Here is a 24,184-nt window from a genome sequence, read left to right as displayed (position 1 = left end):
AAAATTGACCAGCCATGTGGGGGGAAAAGCAAAAGCAGAGAAATAAGAAAAAAAATAATAATAAAATGATTCTGTGTATTTGTTTTTATTTCACAGCAGAAGGGGGCACTAGTGGTCTATAGTAAATAACCAGCCAAACCTTACTTTTGTTATACCATATTTAATAATAATAATAATATAATTTTCCTACTTAATATTGAGGATGTTTTTCTGTGAATAATTAGCATTATAAATATATAATGCTAATGTAAAAAGTTAAATAATTAATAGAATATATGTAAATATAGTCCGTTGTCTCCCCTGTCTTTTTACATTATTATTGTAATGCTAAAATTAAAATTGGCCTACTGGCCATGGTAAGGAACTAATGCTTATTGTTTAAATGCTTACAAAGATGACTCCTGGCATTAGACATACTAGCATTAAGCATTAAATTTTTGTTAATTTAAATCAGTTCTATTGTGTATACATAGCAAAGTGTGTGTAATTTTTTGAGCCCTTTTTGTTTGAACTGCAGGATTTGAACCATTTTATGTGTATCGCCGTTTTTATTTTTCAGTGTTTTACACACACCCACACACCCACACACACCAAACATACAGCCATAGTAAGTGTGAGATTTCTTTATTTGCTTTCTTCTCTACTTGCCTTTCAAAATAAGGTAGCTTCCTGATGATTTCTGCAAGTGCATTTTGCAAAAATAATAAAAGAGGGGGGGGGAATGCCATCTAAAAGCTATAAATGGATGACTTGACACCTCTGATGGCTATTTTTGAATATCTTCTCATAACCTGTGAGTCAAGCGCAACTCACAATAGCACCACTGTGGTTTGCAGCAGTGAATGTTTTCTCTTCATTTTTCTGGGTACAGGAGTACACAGAATGCCAAGCAGGGATCAATTTAAAAGTTAAGGTATATGTTCCTTTATTTTACCAAATATATCATTTTATAATAAATGTTGGCAGTGTAATTAAATGGAATTCTTGGGGGTTTTTAATTAAAAAAAGCACATATTCAACATACAGACATGTGTTTTATTGGTTTCTGATATTAATATTTCATACTTGGCCTTTAGTTTTAAAAAATGCAGAATTATTATGACATATGAAACCTACTTTATTTGATTTTTAAAAATATTTAGTCTTGTTACCAATGACTTCTGTAGTATGAGTAAGCTTATTGTCTTTCATGGGAGACAACATCTCATAGTTTTAGACACAAAAGTAACTTCAGAGACATAAAAATAATGTTGAGTTTATCCTTTATTATTTTTTTTAAAAAAATCCCTGAACATACTACATGTGAGCCCTGAAGTAAATATAGTTTCTGAATGTTTATATAAAAGGCACAAATCATTCAGAAGCAACAGAATTGGGGGTGGGGGGTGGGACAGACCGGTAAGACAGTTTGGCAACTATGTTCAAACTATTCACTTCTAGAACTATCAAATGACTTGTCCGCCATTAGAATTTTAGACTTAACCAAATACAAACTTGAATTTAAACTTGTGCATAGCAAAAAAAAAATTACAGAAGCCCATTTCAGGTTTTTTTAAAGCCACAAAAATGAATATATGTATAAAAATGGTTCATAAATATTTTCTTTGTCTCGGGGAAGAAAACAGCACTATAGAATGTGAGGGGGGTTTTATCCTCTGGAGGCAGGGCTCACCTATATTTTCACTTGAAAGCAGTATTGTAGCAGGTTGGTCTAGATTGCCCTCGGGGTCCCTTCCATTTCTAGGATTCTGTGAACCTTCTCAGGCACTTCCCCATGCTTAATTTGAAGAAGATGAGGATAAAATCATCCAAATGATGAGAACTAGCATTGTTTTTTTTTACATTCTGCAAAACATCAGTAAATGTGCAATTTATAGCAAGTAGCAAGAAGATGATGATATATCCCTTATGCTAAGGGACAGTGACTGACCCAAAGCCACTCAATGAGCTTCATAGCTGAGTGGAGAGTTGAGCAGAGGCCACTTGAGCCTCTAATGGCAATTTTGGAAAGACTCTCCTCCCTGAAAGAGAGGGGAGTGGTTGGGCTTGCCAATCAGAAGGCTGGCAGTTCGAATCTGCTTGCTGGTGATGAGCTCCTGTTGCTCTGTCCCAGCTCCTGCCAACCTAGCAGTTCAAAAGCACACCAGTGCAAGTACATAAATAGGTACCACTGCAGCAGGAAGGTAAACAGTGTTTCCGTGCGCTCTGGTTTTCGTCATGGTGTTCTGTTGCACCAGAAGTTTAGTCATGCTGGCCATATGACCCAGAAAACTGTCTGTGGACAAATGCTGGCTCCCTCGGCCTGAAAGCACCCCATAGTCACGTTTGACTGGACTTAACTGTCTAGGGGTCCTTTACCTTTTTACTGCATTCAAGCCCTGGTTCACAATGTCCGCAACTTGACTTGACTTGTAAGAGAGAGGGAGGGAGGGAGGGAGGGAGGGAGGGAGGGAGAGGATTGCTGAGTGCCGTCATTGTACTGTTGACACCTCAGCCCAAATCTCTGGACAATCTTTCTTGCAAAACCAGCCCCAAATTCTGACATATCTCAGGACATTTGCATGCGCTTGTGTGCATACACACACACCAGAGGTGGATTTAGGGGAGAGCAACCAGTTCAGTCACACAGGGCACCGAACCTTGAGGGCAGCACAACTATTAGGTAGAATGGAAGGCAAGAGATGGGGGGGGGGGCACTGAATTTCGGTGTTGCAGAAATTGGGGCTCTAAAGTCCGCTGCTGTACACGCACACTGATATTCATGATCTACCCAAAGTCAGGCACTCATTGATTTCAGTAGGAGAAATCAATGAGATTTAAACACGCTTAACTTGTGCTCATGATTAATTATTTGCAATGGTTCACTTAGTGTCAGATAACTGACTAGCAGCACAATCCTAAGCAGGTTTATTCAGAAGTAAGTGATGAAAGATTTTGTGCATTGAGACAATTTATGCACAGTGAGAGCATTGTCAATCGAAACCATTGTGTCACAACCCCAAAGAGAATCTGTAATATTATCCATATCATTATAACACTTTCAATGTGCAAAGTTCTATGCAAACTTCATCTCATTCTGTTTATAACAAGAATATGTGTTATATTTGCATATTTATTTCAGTGAATGTTTTAAATTTCTACAGAACTTCTGTTTGTTGATCAGTTTTTTTGCAAACCAAATGTATTCAGAAATGTAGGAACATGCAAGCTTGTTTAATTCAGAAAGCAGACTGTTCTAAATGGATGTCAGAGTACCTGAAAAGTTGTTGTCAGGTGCCAGAAATGAGTGAGGATTCTTCAGAATTTATTTTCCAGTTATCAGAAATGTACTTAGACAAATGTTTGGTCCTTTTAATAGCTGTATTACTCATGATTCAGAGTAGCAATTTAGCATTTACTGTTACACAAACATCTATGCTGAGAAATGACAAGATACATTTCTGGTTGTTGTTTTTTTGCCTGACTTTTAGTATTCTGGCATAGCAGATTAAGAGGTCATCATTTTAGCATTTAGATGTAATTTAATGATGACATATAAATATAATGTTTAAAACAAAAGAGTTGGAATGTAATCAAAATAATTTATTCATGAAAAATGAGTATCAACCTCTCAGCATAATTGTAGAAAGTTATAATGCATCTGGATGCTGTCAGCAGTCATGCACATTGATAAATAATAACTAGAATGTTGTTAGTGCTAAATACTGGAGGAAAAGTGTTCTTCAGACTGATTTCTAGATTCATGTCTACTGGAAACGCTCCGAGGCCAATGTGTGGCACCTTGCATGTTTACTTGGGACACAGTTCAGATGGAATTTACAATGTTTTAAGCCTCATTTATTTCATTAAGAAAGCCAAACTTATGTTTACATTTCCCCACTGAAATCAAAGGGACACCTCAATGGATTGCATCCTTATTTATAATATTTGTATCTCATGCTCCCCACCCTCAAAGCAGCATGTTAACATCCTAAGAGTGGGTTTCCTGAATGGGCACAATTTGTGTCTTGATTTTCCACACAGAATATAGAGTTTAGGACAGGAGGTAGAAGTTCAGTCCTCAAGAAAGTAAGGTTGACAGAGAATTCATGCATTCAACAATAAGTATTTGCTTTTATATGGGGTGTTGTTTTCTCCCGGGCTCATGGTCAAAATAAAATAGATACGTAAGGAACACCACCACAAAAGATAATTTATCGCCAGAAGACTCAGTCATGATAAACTAGTATAAAACAAAGTACAACCCTTTCCCATTGGACCTTTCCTGAGATTATTTAGGTAACTTGAATTTTAATTGTGATGTATCAGAGGAAAATGTCCAATGTTCTGCCAGTCTCCTGTGTTGCAGCACTACCCAGGTACCAATATACTGTGTTTTCCTCTTGGAAGCCTTGGAGAAATGAAATGTGATGCTAAATCCAGGTGATCAAAGTCCTTAGATCTTATCTAATTTCCTTTGTTCAAGGTATCCTCTTCCTGCACCTCTCACCTCAGCAAATGATTTACAGCCTGGGTGAGAGGCCAGAGAATATAAAGTACTGCTGTCTTATACATATAGAATGAAGGCTAACAGTAACAGTAGACACAAACCAACAGTGCCTGCTTAGTGGCTTTTCAAAAGTTCTTATTCCTGAGCTTCATGTACCTTTTGGATTGTGAGGATAAAAGACACGAGACTTTTAAAGCACTGGAATAATACTTCAGAAATAATAGGGAATAGTAATAGACTTGGCAACGCTATCTAACTTAAAAATGAGATGTTCTACCCTGAGACAAGAGGGAGCATACGGTCTAACATGATATAAATTAGCAATCCATTTCACATTTCTTAAATATCATAGTAAAGTCCTTTAAACATCCATTCAAAAGCAAGTTCCACTGAGTTAGGAAGTGCTTATAGGATTGCAGCCTAAAAGCTGTAGAGGTAAATAGGCTTGAATTTAGGTTTAAAGGGGCAGAAAAAAGTATGGCATAATAGTGATATGATTAACTATGTTCTCCTCGAGCCTGGGACCATATGGTGAAGGGTGGGTAGTAGTAACAGTAACAGTAACAGTAATATAATATAAAACAGGTATTTCATGGGTCGCATTGACTGGCAGGAAGGTATTTATTTTTCTTTAGACAGAAGAAGTACCCATTTGTTAAGGAGTGGTTTTAGATGCATGTGGCTTATGGTAGATAGGGACTGAAGGAAGAACCAGTGTCTCTAAAAGAAAAGAAAGATTGCAAGTTTTTGCACCTTGCTTACCTTTGAACATGAGGCAGCAGGAGGAGAGAAGAACATGGCTTTGATATTAAGTTGTAGACCTGGTTGTTCTTTCTTTTGAAAGTTGCAGAAAAATGGCAAGGAGAGTCTCAAAACTTGATGTGGCTTTTCTTTCTGTACAAAGAATTGGGAGGGGAAAGGCTCTTTCTGTGTTTAGGTGTGTGTCTGGAGTAGGTTTGGAAAACGGAGCCCTGTTGACTTGAGAAAATGTAAAGCAAGAGAGCACTTAATGGCTCAAAGTGTAGTGGCCTGATAAACTCATGATACCTACAATCCATGCTGTGAATACAGTTCCAGTCTCCAGTGGTCTAGGTGGGCAACAGGAAATAAGATGAGGAAGCACACAATCAGCCTGCCCCTCTCCCTGCATGGAATGTGGAATTGTCCCAGAAAAGAAACGGTGCCTGCCTTTTGTAATAAACGAAAGTCTGCCCTTATTCCCTTATGGGGGACACAAGAGCCCTTATAGAGTCCTTTGAAAATTCTCCATCAGTCGGAGGAAAAAACCAGAGGCCAACCAGAGAATACTGAGAAGCAGAGCAGCTTGTAAGCCTGATCTTTATTGAACTGTTGCAACAGGGTGCCCCCTTCACACGCAGGAGAAGGAGGAGGACCCAGAACCAAGGTGTGTCCGCCCTTATATAGACATTTTAAATTGCCAGCCCTGGAGTTCAAGCCCACCTGCAGAAACATCATACCTACATCAAGACCACCACCCCAGATACATCAAACCTACATCACAGAAAGGGTGGGCTAAAGCAGAAATCTGAGTGGGTTGTTTACCTCCTGTCTGGCAAGTTACCTGTTAATGCTTACTGGATTGATACCCTGGGGAGCCTGGCCAGTCTTTTATAATGATAAATACTTAGTTCCTGAGGCAGATCACAGGCTCACCCTATTCATACACGGATCTACCCTTAAGACAGGATTTGTGAAGGAAAAGACAATGGGGAGGCTCCTCCATTTGACCTTGCAGAGAAAAAACCTGGTCAGCCTGGGAGTCAAAATGGCTCCATGGCTGCATGGCTGCTTCAGACATGTGGCCTATATACCCATGAACGTGTTTGCTTGGTACATTTATGAACCTTTATTATATACATAAGACCTTAATTTATTTATTTCACTTTTAACCAGAATACTTAACTCTGTATTTTGGCTACTGGCTGAATCCTAATAGTCTGGTCTGAGAAATAAAAACCTGATCTGAAAGGTGATAATTTCTTGCTTAAATGTTTGACTAAGACTAGGGAAACGAGTTCCAAGCCCCATTCAGCCATGAAGCTCCCTAGGTGACCTTGGGTCAGTCACTGTCTCGTAGCCTAATCTACCTCAAAGGTTGTTACGGGGATAAAATGGGGAGAAGGCGAACATGTACATCACCCTGAGCTCCTTGGAGGAAAGGTGGGATACAAATGTAAAAAAAATAATACAGTAAAAGTGGGTTTTATGAAAGATGCTTGAGCCAGACATTTCCATTGCAGAATGACTTCAGGGGATTGGTGAGGTTGCCACTCAGCTTCTGTTGTAAATCCTCCTCTTTGCTTGCATGTAACTTGCTTTTAAAAAAAGAATCCTTTAAGACTCAACTCTTTGAAAAGGAAAAAATAATAATATTCAGAGCCTCTTTTTGTAAGCACTTCTAGAAGTCTGCTTAATATTTTAATTGGTGTGTGACAGATCATGCTGATGTCAGCAGAGCATTTAGTGATCCCCACCTTAGAATGCTCATGGTTTCTCTTCCAAATCTCCTAGTACCAAATGTTCACATAATTTTTGTAAGGGTGTCTTTGGTTGTTCAGAGCTTTTACATACTGCTGTTTTTGCATCATTTTCAAGGCTTGTTTTTTCACTGTATGATCCCAGCCAATCAGGGACCATGCAGTGAATGTGATGATGTTGTAGCTCTCCATAGATAGCCAGATTTGGCCAACTGACAAAATAGCTGAGAACAAATGTGTGGTTTTCCCTTGTGCTACTCTCACTCTGAAGGGTGTGTGTGTGTGTGTGTGTGTGTGTGAGAGAGAGAGAGAGAGAGAGAGAGAGAGAGAGAGAGAGAGAACGAACAGGTTTCCATTGCCAAGGAAATCAAGCCATTGCTCCCTGCCATTCTGTACTATGCTGGTGGTTTACTTGCCCATAAACACCATGTAGCAAGACTTTCACCCCAACATAGTCACTAGTTACAGCTGACTAATTGTTACGTATGCAGTGCTCTGTGTTTGCCTGAGCTTGAGTCTGGACCAGGATCCTGAGTCCTGTGTTTGATTTAATACATGATAGCTAATCACATAGTATTGTCAGAGTTTGGGCTACTGTCATAGGCTCTTGAGCTCTGGGTTATGATTTGTGGCTTGGGGGCTTTGACAACCAGTCATGTTGAGAGTAGGAGTGGCCCAGGCTTTCAGAAATACACATAAGCAATTGCATTGCCCTGTTTGACAGTTCAGTTCTGTTAGCCATAGGTTGTTGCTGTAAGTCTCACCTCCTAGAAACACATGCACATCCACTAAAGTGAACTGTTTCTTTTTATGGCTTCTTTCTCCTGACAGGTAAACAAAACAAAACAAAATGTCTTCACCTTAAATTTGTTAGTAAACTGTGAAGCTATTCAGGGAGACAGAGTTAGACCACAGAATTATGACAAGGACACTGTGCATGTTTAGTAATGTGCATTATAAGTTGGTGAGCAGAGTTAGTTATTGAGCAGCGTTAGCTTGTGATTGATGTCTTGCAGAGGGACCAGAGGACATCATGACCCTATTCAAGCTTGCATGTATTTATACTATATTAGGCAGCCCCTCTATCCCATTCACTTTGCCTTCCTCCTCCTCTGGGGCAGCTACAGGGACTAAGGGCTTTTTTTTCAGGCTATGGAGAGCAGGTGTTAGGCTGCCCATTGCTTTCCTCACAATGCAATGTACCCAACCCATGCACTAATCTTTTCCCACATATGGGTTGTCTGAAATCCTTCCCAGATGGATGTCACATTTGAGATTATGTGAAAATTTGGTGTGTTACAGTTTTTTGGGATTGCCGATGGGTTTGTTCAGGGTAGGGAGATAAGATGTCAATCAGGGATTATATTAAATACTGAAATGAATGCTACCCCATCTTATACAGCTAAACTACATGGGAGAATTTTCACACTAGTATGAAACATGAGAAGACTATACATTCAAGGTGTTCGCGCAATGTATAATTGTTTTCTTATGAATTCTACCTTCAAAACAAAGAATCAAGAAAATTGCACGGAAGCAGGAATAGAGAATTACAAATAGCATCTGAAGTTCTGTATCTCAGGCTGTTTATTATCACTTTGCCATTTTATGTGTTGGCTTAAATTTCCCTGCAGCAACAATTTAAATCTTTTTACTTCTTTCTTGAGGCAGCTTAAAAATTTAATTTAGTTGAGACACTCCGTCTCTATGCTTTATAATAGCAATATAGAAAACTTTACTAATTTGGGGGGTTGACCCTTAAACAGATTATTTGAATTTAAACATAATTAGTCAGCTTTATTCCTACTACCATACTGGCTTTCTCCAATTTATTCATGTAAATTTGCTTGAATTATGGCAGACAGTATTAGACACATTCTGCTGTGAATCAAATACTCACAATTCCATTCATTGTCATCCACTGGCTGCATGCATGACTATCTGCCTGCTGGGCAGAAGTTGCGAGTATGGGTGTGTGCATTGTGCTATGAGTATGAATTTATTCAGGCCAAGGTAGCTGGCCTGGAGAAACTGAGAGTGGCAGAAAGGTTGGTGGATGACACCTTTAGAGTGTGGATATTACAAAGCTTTTATAAAATATATATGGCGAGATCACACTTGGACTACTGTGTACAGTGGTCATCTGGTCATCTCACCCCACAAAGGATATTATAGTGCTGGAAAAGGTTCTGTAAAATGAAGCCGAAATACTTACATGGCTGGAACAACTCCTTTATGGGGAAAGGTTACTAGTTTATAAGAAGGCTGACAAAGGGGAGACATGATAGAGGTAAAATTATGTCCAGTGTAGAGAAAGTGGACAGAGGTTCATCTCCCCTCATCATCATAATAGTAGTAGTCCCTGGAGCCAATGTTGTAAGCCTGGGGAGACAACTGACAAAACTACTTTATACAGTGCTTATTTAAACTGAGGAATCTCACAAGATGTAGTAACGGCCATCAACTCCCTCCCTGTTAATTCTTTTCTCTCTTATTTTTTTAATATAATTTTTATTAATTTTTTTGTTTTACAATTTAGAATACTTATTTAAACGTCCTTAAAACATCAATGACTTCCCTTCTTCTCTTTCCATGGTTCATTTTGCATATCATACATCCCTGCATATTTTACAAAAACTGAACCATTCAGTATTCCATTATCACATCCATCAGAACTTACTTACACTGTTGAATTTATCTTAATGCTGCCAACGTTTTCAAGTGTACACAATTTCCCCCCATATATTCAATAAACGTTTTCCAATCTTCTCTAAATTTATGTTCTTTTTGTTCCTTTATTCTATATGTTAAGTCTGCAAGCTGCAGTATGCGCATATGCCCAACTTGAGTAGTTTGAAAAGAGGATGTGACAAATTCATGGAGTATGTTTAACCTCCATTCATTCATTTTACTTGTACGCCACTTTTCCACCCATACATGCACAAACACCCACTCACACCATGCTCAAAGTGGCTTACAACAAAGTAAACAGGAATGCATTTCAAATACAAAAACAATTTCCATAACATAACAAAACAATAGCAAATATAATAACATCCAAAAAACCCCACGTTGAAATAAATATAACAAAATTACTTAAGCAGCAAATATAACAAAATTACTTAAGCAACATGCAGCATCCAATAGCAAAAATAACCAGGGAGCTCCACAGTTTCACCTTAGTCCTAGAAACACCCTTCCCATGATGTCATATATAATCTCCAAGCTTTTATATCCTGGGAATAAAGCGAGAAGTTGTGAATCACAGAAATCATAAAGATTCCCATAATGAAGCACATCTCACTTCTGGATTTGGAAAGACCTTTATCCAGCCAGCATTTATCATGACTATGTCATTTTTGGGATGGGCTCTTTTAGGACAGCAATATGCAAAGCATGATTCTGTACACACTGAGGCCTCAATTCTTTTGTGTAGGGTAGAGAGAAGTTTTCAGCCCTGAAAATGGCTGGTGGAAAAGACAGTACAAAGCCCTGTTGCCCCAAGAGTCCTCCATAGGGCTTGGTGACTTTCCCTCAGCTGTTTCCCTAAGTTACGCAACGGAAATACACAAAGTCTCAGGTTTCCAAGAGCTAGACTTTGCTCTCACCTCAAAGCAAAGTGGCTCCTCTCCATTGGCCAATGTGGAATCCAAAGTGGTATCCAATAAAAATCTTGCCTTCAATGCACACTTTTTAGATAGGCTTAGAACTATAATAGACGGGAGGACTGAAGGTGACCTTGCCTTTAACTAAAATACTATTTATTAATCCTGATTCTGATGTGAAAGTATCTAGTAGGGGTTTTACCTAATCCATTTCTTTTCCAGATGTCAAATACTAAATGGGAAACTTGGAAAATATCAGTAACTAAATATAATTCTGGGACTTTGGTGCAATTTTGTACACTGAATTATTTATTTCAGTCATTACATTCCAGAAATATTTATCTACCACATCTTAGATCTATTTAGACCCCATCACTACAGCACCCCGAAACTTCATATATATTAATGAATGTATTCTTGCAACACTTTGGTGAAGCTATGAAGATAACATGCTACATACACCTGTGTGCACAGAAGTGTATCAGAAAAAATACAATGTTCTTTTAAAAGACCATGGACCTTCATGTTTACTGACAAACCAGTCGAAATTAGTAGACATGTCTATAGTTCAACTAATTACATGACTAAATTTGAAGTGCAGAGTGAATTGAATGTGCATTGAAATAAATGGGGACTTAATGGGGAGAAGGAAGGTAGCTCAGATGTTCTGAAATAAGATCCAAATACCAGCTATTACTAGCTATTCTTTAAAAATAAGTTTTATGCATGTTTTGTGCTATTTAGGATAAGCATCTTGTCTGTTTGGCTGTCTTTTTGTGGTTTTAGAAAGCTGCTATTTTATTTTTGTATCCCACTATGCTTGAAATTATTTGATATCCACAAGTAACTGTAGCATAACATTTAATCATGGGGAAAATAAAACTTTTCAAAAGGCAGACATTTTAAGAAGCTCTTCCTAATGTCAAGGGAATCATCTTGTGAAACATCTAAATGACCTTCATACTGCTAGTACAGAAATTTCAAAAAAGGGAGTTGAAACAAAGCTGATGACTGTCAGACTTTTGGTGGTACATGCGCCAATATGACCTTCGAGTGATGGCTTCAGTAAAGAAGCAATGATAAAACATGCATGAAAACATCTATAGGCATGCTGTGTTTCCCTTAGACATACTTTAAATGGTTCAGGTTGGAGGGAAGATTGTAAGCCTGCTGTCTCATTTTGACTGAATGATTGTAAGCCCCTCTGGGAGCCTTTTTGGTTGAAGAGCAGGGTACAAATGCTCAAAATAAAACAACAGTGAACAGAAATTCCAAAGAACTGTGTTTCTTCTGAAATGGGAATAATCACTGATTGGACCTTGGATTGACAAAGGAGTGGCAATTCTAAACAATGGTAGAGGTTTGAGTAGAGTGAGCAGGGGGTGACACTGGGGTGAGCAGTTGGCAGCTGAAAACAAACTTTGAGTATAGTGAGAAGGGAGTTTGAACAGGCTTTGCTGTCTTAGATTTAGCTTCTGTGTTGTACCCATAATTGCTACTTCTACTTGCTAATATATGTAAACATTGGTTGGAGAAGCGTATTGCAAAATCTGGATCCATGTGAATTTTGAAGGATGGCTATTTTTCAGTTCTCATATCGTTTTGGAAAGTGCAAATTTGATATATTTGGCTTTCAATACGAACCATATTGAATTTCTGTCCCATCCCTATCTATCTCCATCTACAAAACTGCTCGTTTATAACCGTAATAAAACAGGTTGACTGATATCTCCCACCTACAAAAGGGGAACAAAAACGCTTATTTTAGGGGAAGGTGTGCATTAAAATACACGTATTTATGAATATACCATACAAAATGCAAAAAAGTGTGTATTTGGAAAGATGCATGATGAAATTCAAGCAAAGTTTTGCAAAATGTGGCAAAACCTAAGATTGGAAAAATGGGAAACCAGGTGGCTCTGCAACTGACACATTTACCCATCCCATGTATTTGCAGCTATCAAAGTAGCGGCATTGTAACTGGTTTCTTCTAAGTAGCAGCTTTGCTGCCGCTTGCCGTGGCAATGCTGTAATTAGCAGCCCAGCAGGCTGCTATTGCCCTCGGTGCCTCTGGGTGAATGGTGCCATGTCAGGATGTGGCATCATTCCAGAGGCATTGTTGGAAGGGAAGGAGAGAAGATGGCAGCCTAGGAGCACTGGGGGGAAGGGAAGGACAGGAGCCTGCTGGGCTGCTGACTGCAGCTCCACCAATACAAGCAATGGCCAAGCTGCTAGTTAGGAAGAAGAAATCTTTAAACCAGAAGCACTGATAAGCCTTCCCCACTCCCCATCCATTTTCCTTTCTTTCTTTTTTTTGGAATTTCCCCTCCCCACAAGAGTATTGCAAAAAATAAATAAATAAATTCTGCCCTACTTTCCTGGCCTGCAGCGGGGGCTGTGGAATGGGCGGTACCCTTGACTCCGAAAACGTTTGGTTTTTCTACAGTATTTATGAACGTTGCGCTGGGTATTTACAATTCAAGATATGAATTGAATTAATATGTAAAATAAATCCATCAGCGACACTGATGCGTGTGAATTTAACATTCTGTTTCTGCTTATCCAGTTTGATCACAAATGCTTTAAAACATACATGAATACAGGAGAGGCATGGCGAAGCTCAAAGCAAATGCATTTAAACATTTGAACAGCTATTAATGGAATTCTTCCCCCAGGTGTATGCCCAGCTCTCTGTATGACTCTGCTGAGCTTGGTTAGTTACACCCCTGGAAATAAAAACTGGAGAAAATGAAAGGCTAAAAAGATAGAGGACTCAGGCAAAGATAATGCAAGCATAAAATAAGCTCAGCATATTGCACTCTCCATAGATATAAAAAGCCAACAGTGATCTTGAGCTACAGCAGAGCTCTCTAGGACAGACTTGCTTTTCAAACACTAAGAAAATTGTTGAGACTTCAAAATCTTTGTAAGGGGCAAGGAGAAAAGGGGGTTAGGAAAGTGTAGCATGCTGATAATGAATTACGGATTCACAGATATTAAAAGATAGGGAAAATCTATCCAATCACGTATGTCCTGCTGTTGATGCTGGATAGTTTCCTTTCAGTGAAAATCACAGCTGCTATGTCCCATTCAGTTTTCAAAGAGGTTTCCTTCCCACTACTTCCCTTGAGCGATAAATTCTACCATCTCACAAATCCCAGAACCAGATTTTGCTCTCCTTTGTGTGGGCTAATAAGCCTACATTTATCAGTTTCCATCTTGTTCCAGATTTTATTATTATTATTTTACAGTTGTCATTTGAAACTCGTTGAAAATCAAAGTTGTGTTCATTTGCATGGGAATATATGCCACCAAACTTAGTGAAACTTACTTTTTGACTAAATATGATTATGATTGCTCTATCTGTCTCATTGGTTCTCGTGCTCTAAAGAGCATAACACAGTACAGTAGAACCTCAGTTTTCGAAAGTCTCTGTTGACGAATATTTCGGAACTCGAACGCCGAAAACCCGGAAGTAAATGCTTCCGTTTTGGAACATGTCTCAGAAGTCGAATGGTTTCCGCTGAGGTACCACTATATTTTTCTCAATTTTCACTGTAAATTTGCAGGCTGCCCTTTGCACCTCAGTTTTTGAATGTTTCAGAAGTCGAACGGTCTTCCAGAATAGATTAAGTTTGAAAACCAAAATTCCATTGTATTGGACTTCAGTATATTGTTGCCATTGCACATAAAGATAGAAAGCAAAACTGAATGCTGGTATGTCAAAATAATTTCTTTATTCTAGCAAGAACATGTTTCCTATCCACAACGTATTCCCTCCAAACATTCAAGGTACCCCGTAGCGGTATTCAAGTTCAACAAGTTACGAAGTTGCTTATAATACATTTCAGCACTGACATACTATTTGTTTTACTGTGATTTTCATGCTACTCCATAACATGTGAGCTGTTACCTACTAGACATTTTACAGGTAATTTGCAATGCACTGTATAAACAAGAAAACCTCTGTTGCATATGTGGAGCTCTTTAAAAAAAAAAATGCCCTACTTTCTTCTAAGAAGTGGGCTCAGACATATCTAAAGCATCCAGATGCATCCGAGAGGATTTCCTTCATTTACATTTTCTTTTTTTTTTTTTATTAAAATTTTTTCCATGAAAAACTCCAGTCATATCAATTTACACATCACATATTTTAGCTTATTGGACCTCCCTCAACTTCTCTGACAATCATTCGTAGTTCGAATCCTATCTTCACATTCCTTAATTTTAATATTGCCATTAAACACTATATTTCTGACCTTATTTGCTTTCTAACAATATTCCTTGTATTTTCACAAAGCTTCTTTAAAGCACACTAGCGTTGTACAGTCCTCACATACAGTTTTCAAATACTCCGTAAATTTTCCCCAGTCCTCAAAAAACCTGTTATCCTTTTGGAATCCGATTTTCCCAGTTAATTTATCCAGTTCTGCATAGTTCTGTTAATTTTGTCCTCCATTCTTCCAAAGTCGGTACTTCTTCTTGTTTCCATTTTTGGGCCAACAGTGTTCTTGCTGCGGTGATTGCATACTGAAAAAGTTTACAGTCTCTCCTATTTATGTCCATTCTTGTTATTCTCAGCAGAAAGGTTTCTGGTTTCTTAACAAAGCTATATTTTAGCATTTTCTTTAGTTCATTATATATCATCTCCCAGAACCCCCTTACTTTCTTACAATCCCACCACATATGCATGAATGTACCTTCTTTCTCCTTACATCTCCAACATTTGTTACAAGTTTTGTACATTTTTGCTAATTTTACTGTTGTCATATACCACCTATATACCATCTTCATAACATTTTCTTTCAATGTGACACATGCTGTAAACTTCAGGTTTTCATTCCATATTCTTTGCCAATCATCCATTTCTATGTTATATCCTAAATCTTTGGCCCATTGAATCATGACCACTTTTACTTCCTCATCCATTGTATGCCATTCCAACAGAATTTTATACATTTTGGAAATTATCTTACAATCATTATTGACAATTTCTGTTTGAAATTTTGAATCTTTTTCTTTGTACCCTTTTTCTTTCACATCCTTTTTAAACATTTCACTTATTTGATAGTAGTGCAACCAATCATAAACATGTTCTCTTACTTGTTCGTATGGTTTTAATCTCCACTTCCCCCCTTCCTTCACCACCAAATCTCCATAGGTAATCCAGTCACTTCTCATATTAATTTTTTTGACACCTATAACCTCTAATGGGGATAACCAATGTGGGACCCCCATTTCTAATATATTTTTGTATCTGTCCCAAACTTCCAATAACGATCTCCGGAAGATATGATTTTCAAATGATTTATAACCCTTTTTCTTTTCTTTCCAAAGGTGCGTGTGCCATCCAAATCTGTTATCAAATCCTTCCAAATCCAGTTTAATCCATTCTTTTAACCAGCAAAGACATGATGCTTCATAATATAACTTCAAATCTGGCAGGGCAAAGCCTCCTCTTTCTTTTGCATCTGTTAATAATTTATATTTGATTCTCGGTTTTTTGCCCTGCCAGACATATCTTGAGATCATCCTTTGCCAATCTTTAAAGATCGCCGCTCCTTTTAATATTGGTATCATCTGAAATAGAAATAACATCTTTGGTAGCACTGACATCTTGATCATTGAGATTCTACCCCAGAGGGATAGTTTTAGTCTTCTCCATACTTCCAGGTCCTTCTTAATTCCATTCCACACCGGGACGTAGTTGTTTAGACGTTTAGTTACGTCCGACTCTTCGTGACCCCATGGACCAGAGCACGCCAGGCACTCCTGTCTTCCACTGCCTCCCGCAGTTTGGTCAAACTTGCTGGTAGCTTCGAGAACACTGTCCAACCATCTCATCGTCTGTCGTCCCCTTCTCCTTGTGCCCTCCATCTTTCCCAGCATCAGGGTCTTTTACAGGGAGTCTTCTCTTCTCATGAGGTGGCCAGAGTATTAGAGCCTCAGCTTCAGGATCTGTCCTTCCAGTGAGCACTCAGGGCTGATTTCCTTAAGAATGGATGCGTTTGATCTTCTTGCAGTCCATGGGACTTTCAAGAGTCTCCTCCAGCACCATAATTCAAAAGCATCAATTCTTCGGCAATCAGCCTTCTGTCAATTTTTTTCCTCTCAGTTTCTTACTTTTCCAGTCTTAAGTTCATTTCACCACATTTCTAGATCAGTTTGTGATTTATTAAAAAAAGTTATCAGAAACATTCCTCCGTATTTTTGGCCTACTTATACACAGGCATTTCCCCCAAATATAATGTATTTTTGAATGTCGCTTTCTTGAATATATGCATTTTATACACATTTTCCCTTCCATGTGCATTTTTTTTTGTAGGTGGCCATCACAATATTCAGAGAAGTATGAATTTTGAAGTCTAGCAGTGTTTATTTTCACATATTGTTTTGGGAAGTGCAAGCTAAGTATAAGTTCACATTAAAAAGTGAAGCAAACTGAATTTTCCCCCCACCCATAGCAATAACCCCCTCCGTACCTGAGTTGTATGGATCAGCTGAGGAGGGAGTGCTATGTGCTTGCCTATTTGTCTTCCGTGTATGTGTGCAAGAGAGAGAGAGTTCAAGGGGTGTGCAAACTCACCTCTGATGTGCGAGCCCTGGAGGGTTGGCCAAGGGTGAATGCCAAAAATGTCGCTAGCCCCCCCCAAAGTTAGCTTCCCCATCTTATAATCACCCACACATTTGTATCCTAAATGGTTTGGGGTCAGATTATCTGGAGGATTTGCCTCCTTCCACAATTACCTACCCAGACCTTACGATCTTTTGAGGCCCTTCTCTGGGTATCCACACTAAATGATACCCAGAGGTGGCTAGTTGAGAGGGAGAGCTTTCAATATTGGTATCTCCATTACGGAATGTCTCCCCAGAAAGGGTAATTTAGTACCTGTGGTCTTTTCAGTGCCAGGCTAAGTTGTTGTTTTTTTGGTCTTAAATACATGTTTGAACTTTCATTCTATTAGTGGCTGTACTCTTGGGTTTTATTTTCCTGTTGTATTTTTGTACTTTATGGTTTTGATTTTGACTTGTAAACCACCCAGAGAGAGAATGCTATAAGAATGTGTCTAAATATCTACCAAGTGTGCAAGTATTCTTTTTTATTATTACCACTTATGTCCACCTTATGATCAGTATTTATGGTATTTTGCAGAGTAAGCAAAAGAGATGGGTCCCTACTTTAGGGATTCATTTTTATGTACATATTTTATGTATTTTATGATATTTTATGATACATTTTTATGTATCATATTGATACATTTTTATGTATCATATTGATACATTTTTATGTATCATATTGAGGGATGCAGGTGGTGCTGTGGGTTAAACCACAGAGCCTAGGACTTGCCAATCAGAAGGTCAGCGGTTTGAATCCCCACGACGGGGTGAGCTCCCGTTGCTTGGTCCCAGCTCCTGCCAACCTAGCAGTTCGAAAGTCCGTCAAAGTGCAAGTAGATAAATAGGTACCGCTCCGGTGGGAAGGTAAACGGTGTTTCCGTGTGCTGCTCTGGTTCGCCAGAAGCGGCTTAGTCATGCTGGTCACATGACCCAGAAGCTGTACGCCGGCAGCTCCCTCGGCCAATAAAGCGAGATGAGCGCCGCAACCCCAGAGTCGGCCACGACTGGACCTAATGGTCAGGGGTCCCTTTACCTTTATGTATCATATTTATTATTTATTACTATTTATATTCCATCCTGACTCTGAGCTGAGGGCAACATCCATAGTTCTCTCTCCCCCTGCCCAAATATCATCCTCACAACAACCCTGTGAAGTAGGTTGCAATGAAAGATAATTGACTGGCCCAAAGCTTGTCCTATGAGTTTTGCTGGCTGAATAGGGTTGTGAACCTAGGTTTCGTGAGTCCTGGCTCCATACTCTTTATACCAGACATAAATAAATATATGAGCATTCCAAGTAAAACTAGAAACATTGTATTTCGTACAAGATATTTTTAAAAATAAAACCTTATAACATTTCCCTTTTTTTAACTGAAGGGGGTTTAAGAATGGCACCAAAAATGTTCTTCCGTAACAATTTAACATTGCCATTCTGAAGCGAACTCGTACCCTCATTATCCTAATCCATGAGACTGAGAGTGAAACCTCGGAGCCAGCCATGTCAGCTATGCAAAGCAAAACAAGTAATATCAAGAGCCTGGGAGCCCCCTGGTTAAAGATCCCACACATGTTTCTTAGCCAATTTGACCCATCTCTAATGTCTATTTAAAGTGGAGCACTTGGTAGCAATCTGGATACATATTTTTGCTTAAATTCTCCTTTGATACGGCAGCTGTCAAGCAGCCAAAAAGCCTGACCCAGATGTACTGAGTAAACCCAGCAGATTATTTGTCAAACAAATTCTGGAATCCAATATTTGTTTTTTTTTATTTAATTGGTATGCAAATGCAGAGACAAGGTAGCATTTGTGCTTGATACAGTTGTCACTTCAAATTCTGGTAACATTCATTATCGTGCTTACAGATGTTTTTTCACACCTAACATCTGCCAATACCACCTAAACCCCAGGAAGTCGTCAAACCTGTGCAAACTTCCTTTCTGTCTCGCTCCTGCTCTCTGTTATCTGCTCCATGCACGCTAATTTTGTGCATCTGAGGCCTCTGCTCGCCAGAATTATGCCTGCTTCCTAACACCTCTGCCTCCAGAGCTTTGGATTTGAAATTGAACAGACACAGAGCCAATTTATCACAGGATGACATGTGTCATGTTCATGGTATAACCAGAGGGACCTGCTGTACGCACTGTATTTATCCTTTTGTTGTCAGCCTGGACCAAGACAATATAGGCAATAGGCAGCCATTACATTTATAAAGCATGATGCAAACACTTAACTGATGAAACGGTAAATAGTTTCTTTCAAAACACAGAACTGGATCATTTTGTTTAGGAACAGATTTCTTTGGGAGGGGGAAGAGGGGTTCCAAAATAATCAACTGGCATTCAGACATACAGCATTTCAAAATGTGATCACTTAATACCAATGCATTAGTAAGCAAATCCAGAAAGAAAAAGAAATTCCTCTCCTCCTGCATTGTGCTTGCAAATAAATAATCATGCTATTCATTAGTGCCAAATGCTGTACTGTTATAAAAATGGCAAACCACTTTTACTACACAAATGACTAAAAACTGTTTAGATATAGTAGGGTTGCCAAGAGCTTGGGGACGGGGGCAAAATCATAAAAAACCAACATACATCTGGATTTTTTCGGACATTTTTAAAACAATTCTCACCTGGACACTGCTGCCAACTACAGTATTTTGGATATGTCCAGGAAATTCTGGTCGTAAGGCTACCCTATGAGCCAACTCCCCTCACTCAGTTTTGAAATGAGTCTGCTGTTATATGAGCATCATTAGAAAATTATGTCTTTCGCCATCACCGAGAATCATAATGTTGGTTGCATTGCATCCTGTTCCCTTAAAAGCCCACCTATTGTTGCTGAAGCTGCTGATACCAGTCACTAATAAGATCTAAGCAAATATCCCCTCAGAGGTATTTTTAAGAGAACTGCTGGCAAACCCAAACTGCTGGCAAAGTTTGTGTGGTAAGGGAGAAGCTGTGCAGTCCCTGATCTTGTCTGGCCAAGCACTGGTCAGTTCTGCAGTCCAAACAAGCTTATGAAAAGCTTTTTAATATTTTTGCTCTTAGCTTTCCCTGCTCTCTTTACCCTGTTTAGCCTTCGATGTTAGGTACTAGAACTTGCTTCAATTGTTATAGGCCACCTTAAGGACTTCGTTTTTATTTATTTTGTTTGTTTGTTTGTGTGTGTGTGTGTGTGTGTGTGTGTGTGTGTGTTTTAAACTGTAGGTTCAGAAACTCTAAAAGAGCTAAAATTTAGCCATAAATGGGGCAGCTATATTTCCAAGGAATTCTCCTTTATTGGGGATGAAAATTTTTCACCCTGATTACAGGAATATGTGGGTTTCAAAGGACTTGTATTTTATGTGTATATTGATTACTGCTCTATTAACTCTCAGATCAATAAACATAGTAAACATGGTGCTAGAGAACAGGTTTCCTGCCTTAAAAGAAAAGCTTTACACTCCTGACTTTGAGAACGAAGGTTTACATTAGCTAGGAAGATAGAAGTGGATGGAGTACGACTAAAAGGCATTTGATCATCTGGAGGTTTAAAAAGAATACTGCCCATTAGATGGTTTGCATATGCATATTACACATGAATGGTTCTGATCAGAAACCATTAAGTTTAAACCAGAACAATTTGCCTGCATCACATCACCAAACCAATCTTGCTAAAGTTTTAATATAGGTTCTACGGCACGTGGGTGATTAATTTGCCATTTTAGGTGCAGTAGATCTGAACTCTGCACCCCTGAGCTTGCAGAATTAATGATGCTCATTTGGCAGATAGCCACGAGTGGACAAATGGCTGGTCAAGTTGCTGATGCTGAGAACTAGCATTTCCAAGAAACCCAGGAGGAGGGAAAAGGAAGTAAAGAAAGTGATGAAAGTTTTAAGGGCCTGTCCCAAAGGGAAACTTCCTACATGCCTGTCTAAACAGTTTTGTGCCACATCTAATACCCATAAAAGTGCCAGAAGGATCTGGGAGAAAGGAACTGCCTTTCACAGACATGTTCATGCTCACCACATGGAGGCAACAAAACATGCATGTACTTTGCAATTTCTCTCTTGATTATATAACACATCATTATGTTCAGGCATATGTGTGACACATCTGCATTGAAAACTAGAGTTAACAGTGCAGTATGTAGAAGTTCTATCCATAAAGATTAATCTTTGGTGGCCTGATCATACTTGGAAGTCATCACTTGATGCTACAGTCAGCAAGTAAACAGATTCTGGCTGCTTATCAGTTCCCATTCAGTGATTTGGGATGCCAGATCAGGTGCACCCGAGACCCTGAGATTTCAGGGCCCAACCTTGAAATCTAGGGGCAGTCCCTGATGATGCCATTTCTTTTTAAGGCCCTCTTACCCATCTGGAGAGGGACGTGGGTGGTGCTGTGGGTTAAACCACAGAGCCTAGGGCTTGCTGATCAGAAGGTTGGCGGTTCAAATCCCCACGACAGAGTGAGCTCCCGTTGCTCGGTCCCTGCTCCTGCCAACCTAGCAGTTCGAAAGCACATCAAAGTGCAAGTAGATAAACAAGTACCATTCCGGTGGGAAGGTAAACGGCGTTTCCGTGCGCTGCTCTGGTTCGCCAGAAGCGGCTTAGTCATGCTGGCCACATGACCCAGAAGCTGTACGCCAGCAGCTCCCTCAGCCAATAAAGCGAGATGAGTGCCGCAACCCCAGAGTCGGCCACGACTGGACCTAATGGTCAGGGGTCCCTTTACCTTTTACCCATCTGGAGATTCAAATCCTCCTTTGCTATCTGGAGGGGTTGGGAAAACCTGGATACTTCAGGTCAGCCCTGGAGATCTGACAACACTATTGGGGAACCAATATGAACTGATGCATCCCTGTCCATTTGGGCTGCATTAATTGGAGGTACAGTAAGCCTGCAACTTGTGCACATTTAACTTGTAGTCATTCAGTTTTACATTCGTGGCAAAAAAAAATAAAAAGGTGGCCCAAAAGTGTGCGGGGTTCTGGGGAAAATGCCTTTGTCAATCTCACTCACCATTGAACCCAATGGGTTTTGACTACGCAATTCTAGCTTTAGGCACAGAACACAACCCCCCGCATAAGTTGCAGGCCTACTTACGATATTGCACTCATGAACTTCAGCTTTAAATCCAACCTGATATGCCCCACAGAGGAAAATTTTGCAGGAGAAAGTCTCAGATTGTTTATATTGGTTTACCTCATGTTATCCATTAAGAAAAGTGAGCAATACATTCTTATTCAAAACTGAAGTACAGCTGTCTGCCATTATGAACTAAAATGCATTCATGCCAGCAGGATGGTTAATAGACTTTAAAATATCATGGCTATTTTAACCAGAACTACCATGGATATTGATACTATATAGTTCTACATTCTGTAAATGGATAAGAGAACTATTTTCCTTGGCAATCTGCAGTCAAATAAATGGGGCGGTGCCTTTGCAAATAATGGAATTATTCTAGGTAGGTGCAAAGCGCAAGTAAACAGGGCAGGGAAGTCTCTGCAATCAGATATACAGAGGCACCACAGTGCTATAATATGTATTTTTGTCATGGTATAATTTTTAAATCCTATTGGCTCTTCTTTTCGTATTCCCTACCTAAAGATATAATCAGCAGATTCTGACAATCATCTCCACAGCAGTTAACCACCACATCATGAACAGAGGATTATGACTTTAGAAAAAGAATAAGCAGCAGGAGTAGATGAAGTCTTAATAACAAACATTCTGTTGTCATTCACATGCCCTAAGACGATGATAAATTTGCCCCTGTAGTTCTTTTAAGATATGCACGTTGCAATATCCACTGGTAAGCGCTTTGCCGAAATATAAAACAGAGGCGTTCACTAGCATTTTTCAAGTTATACACTAGAGTATTCCCAGAGCAGCAATGATTTTCTCCCAACATAAAAGCAACCATTCCTTCCTTTAACTTCTTAACTTATCCTCTATCTTCATTTCCTCATTAAAGAAGCTATACAAACTAAAGCACTGGAAAGACAGTATTGTAGGAGGCTGCTAGATAGAAAAACGGAGTCATGTTTCATTAAATGTGTACCAGTGAATAATTAGACTGTTATAGCCTCGATGGCTCCCTTCTCAGTCTCCCTCCCACTTCTTCTTTCTGATTTTAAGGCTCTTTGCTCAAAAGGAGGGCTGGCGATGCCACAGAGATTAATCCTTTGAGTTTTCTACATAGGGTAAACAAGTTAGGTTTCGAAATAAAAACTTGTGTGAGCCTTATGAGTATCTTGTGCTGGCTTCTAGTTCTTTTGTGGTTGCGTTTCAAAGTGTGGGTTATTGCCCGCAAAGCCCCAAAGGGTAAGGAGCCAAGATGTTCGAGGGACTGTTTCCATGTCTGAATTTTCCTGTCCTCTGTATTCAACATCAGAGGGAAGAGATGAAGGATTGCAAACCTGCTTTGCACGTAGAAGGTCCAGGTTCATTCTCTGGCACCTGCAGGTTGGACTGAGAGAAACCTCTATCTAAAATCCTGAAAGTCAGGGTCTGTCACACGGAGCTAGATAATGGTCTGACAGGATAAGGCAGCTTCCTAGGTTTCTAAAAGTGGACCTTTTAGTAATTGTGGACTGCAGAGCCACCTGAGAACCAACCTCTCTCCTGCTGTAGCTGTTGTTGTTGTTTGAATGTGCTGGCTCCTGTGTCTCAGGCTGAAAATTTAGCGTTTCTTCTCCATATTCTCAGTTGTTATTTGATGAGTTGTTATGTTAGCTGTAAGCTGCTTTGGAGGCCCTTGTTAAGGGCAAAAGTCAGGATTTAAATAATTTCACAAATAAGCCTTACCTATCAGAAGGTTGTCACTCCTTGAGAAGAAATTGGCTTCTTAAAGTATTGACCACCTCCTCCTGGGGTCAAAGATTGTGAAGTCAGCTGACAGTACATCAGCAGCTGAGAGGTTTGTGACATCAGCAACACCAGAACCAAAGAATTGTCTTCTTTCCCCCTCTTCTGCTGCTCGT

At 39.4% G+C, this 24,184-nt stretch overlaps 3 long non-coding RNA genes across 3 annotated transcripts in view; 1 reads left to right on the top strand and 2 right to left on the bottom strand.

The window, feature by feature from the left end:
• LOC307226859 overlaps positions 1–24,184 on the top strand; it is a 469,238-nt gene that overhangs the window by 104,731 nt on the left and 340,323 nt on the right. The gene's annotated exons all lie outside the window — the stretch shown is intronic.
• LOC307226147 lies at positions 5,816–6,205 on the bottom strand. Its single transcript, XR_013843341.1, has 2 exons — positions 6,002–6,205; positions 5,816–5,967 (listed from the first exon to the last, which is right to left on the bottom strand). It is a non-coding gene; the product is annotated as an uncharacterized lncRNA (long non-coding RNA).
• On the bottom strand, positions 6,697–24,162 carry LOC307226959. The gene is made up of 2 exons (XR_013843742.1): positions 24,009–24,162; positions 6,697–6,825 (listed from the first exon to the last, which is right to left on the bottom strand). It is a non-coding gene; the product is annotated as an uncharacterized lncRNA (long non-coding RNA).

This window comes from Podarcis cretensis, assembly GCF_951804945.1.
Source record: "Podarcis cretensis genome assembly, chromosome: 11".
In the NCBI taxonomy this organism is placed as follows: Eukaryota; Metazoa; Chordata; class Lepidosauria; order Squamata; family Lacertidae; genus Podarcis; species Podarcis cretensis.
Note: the sequence above shows the minus strand (reverse complement) of the source record. Positions and strands in the feature narration are given on the sequence as shown.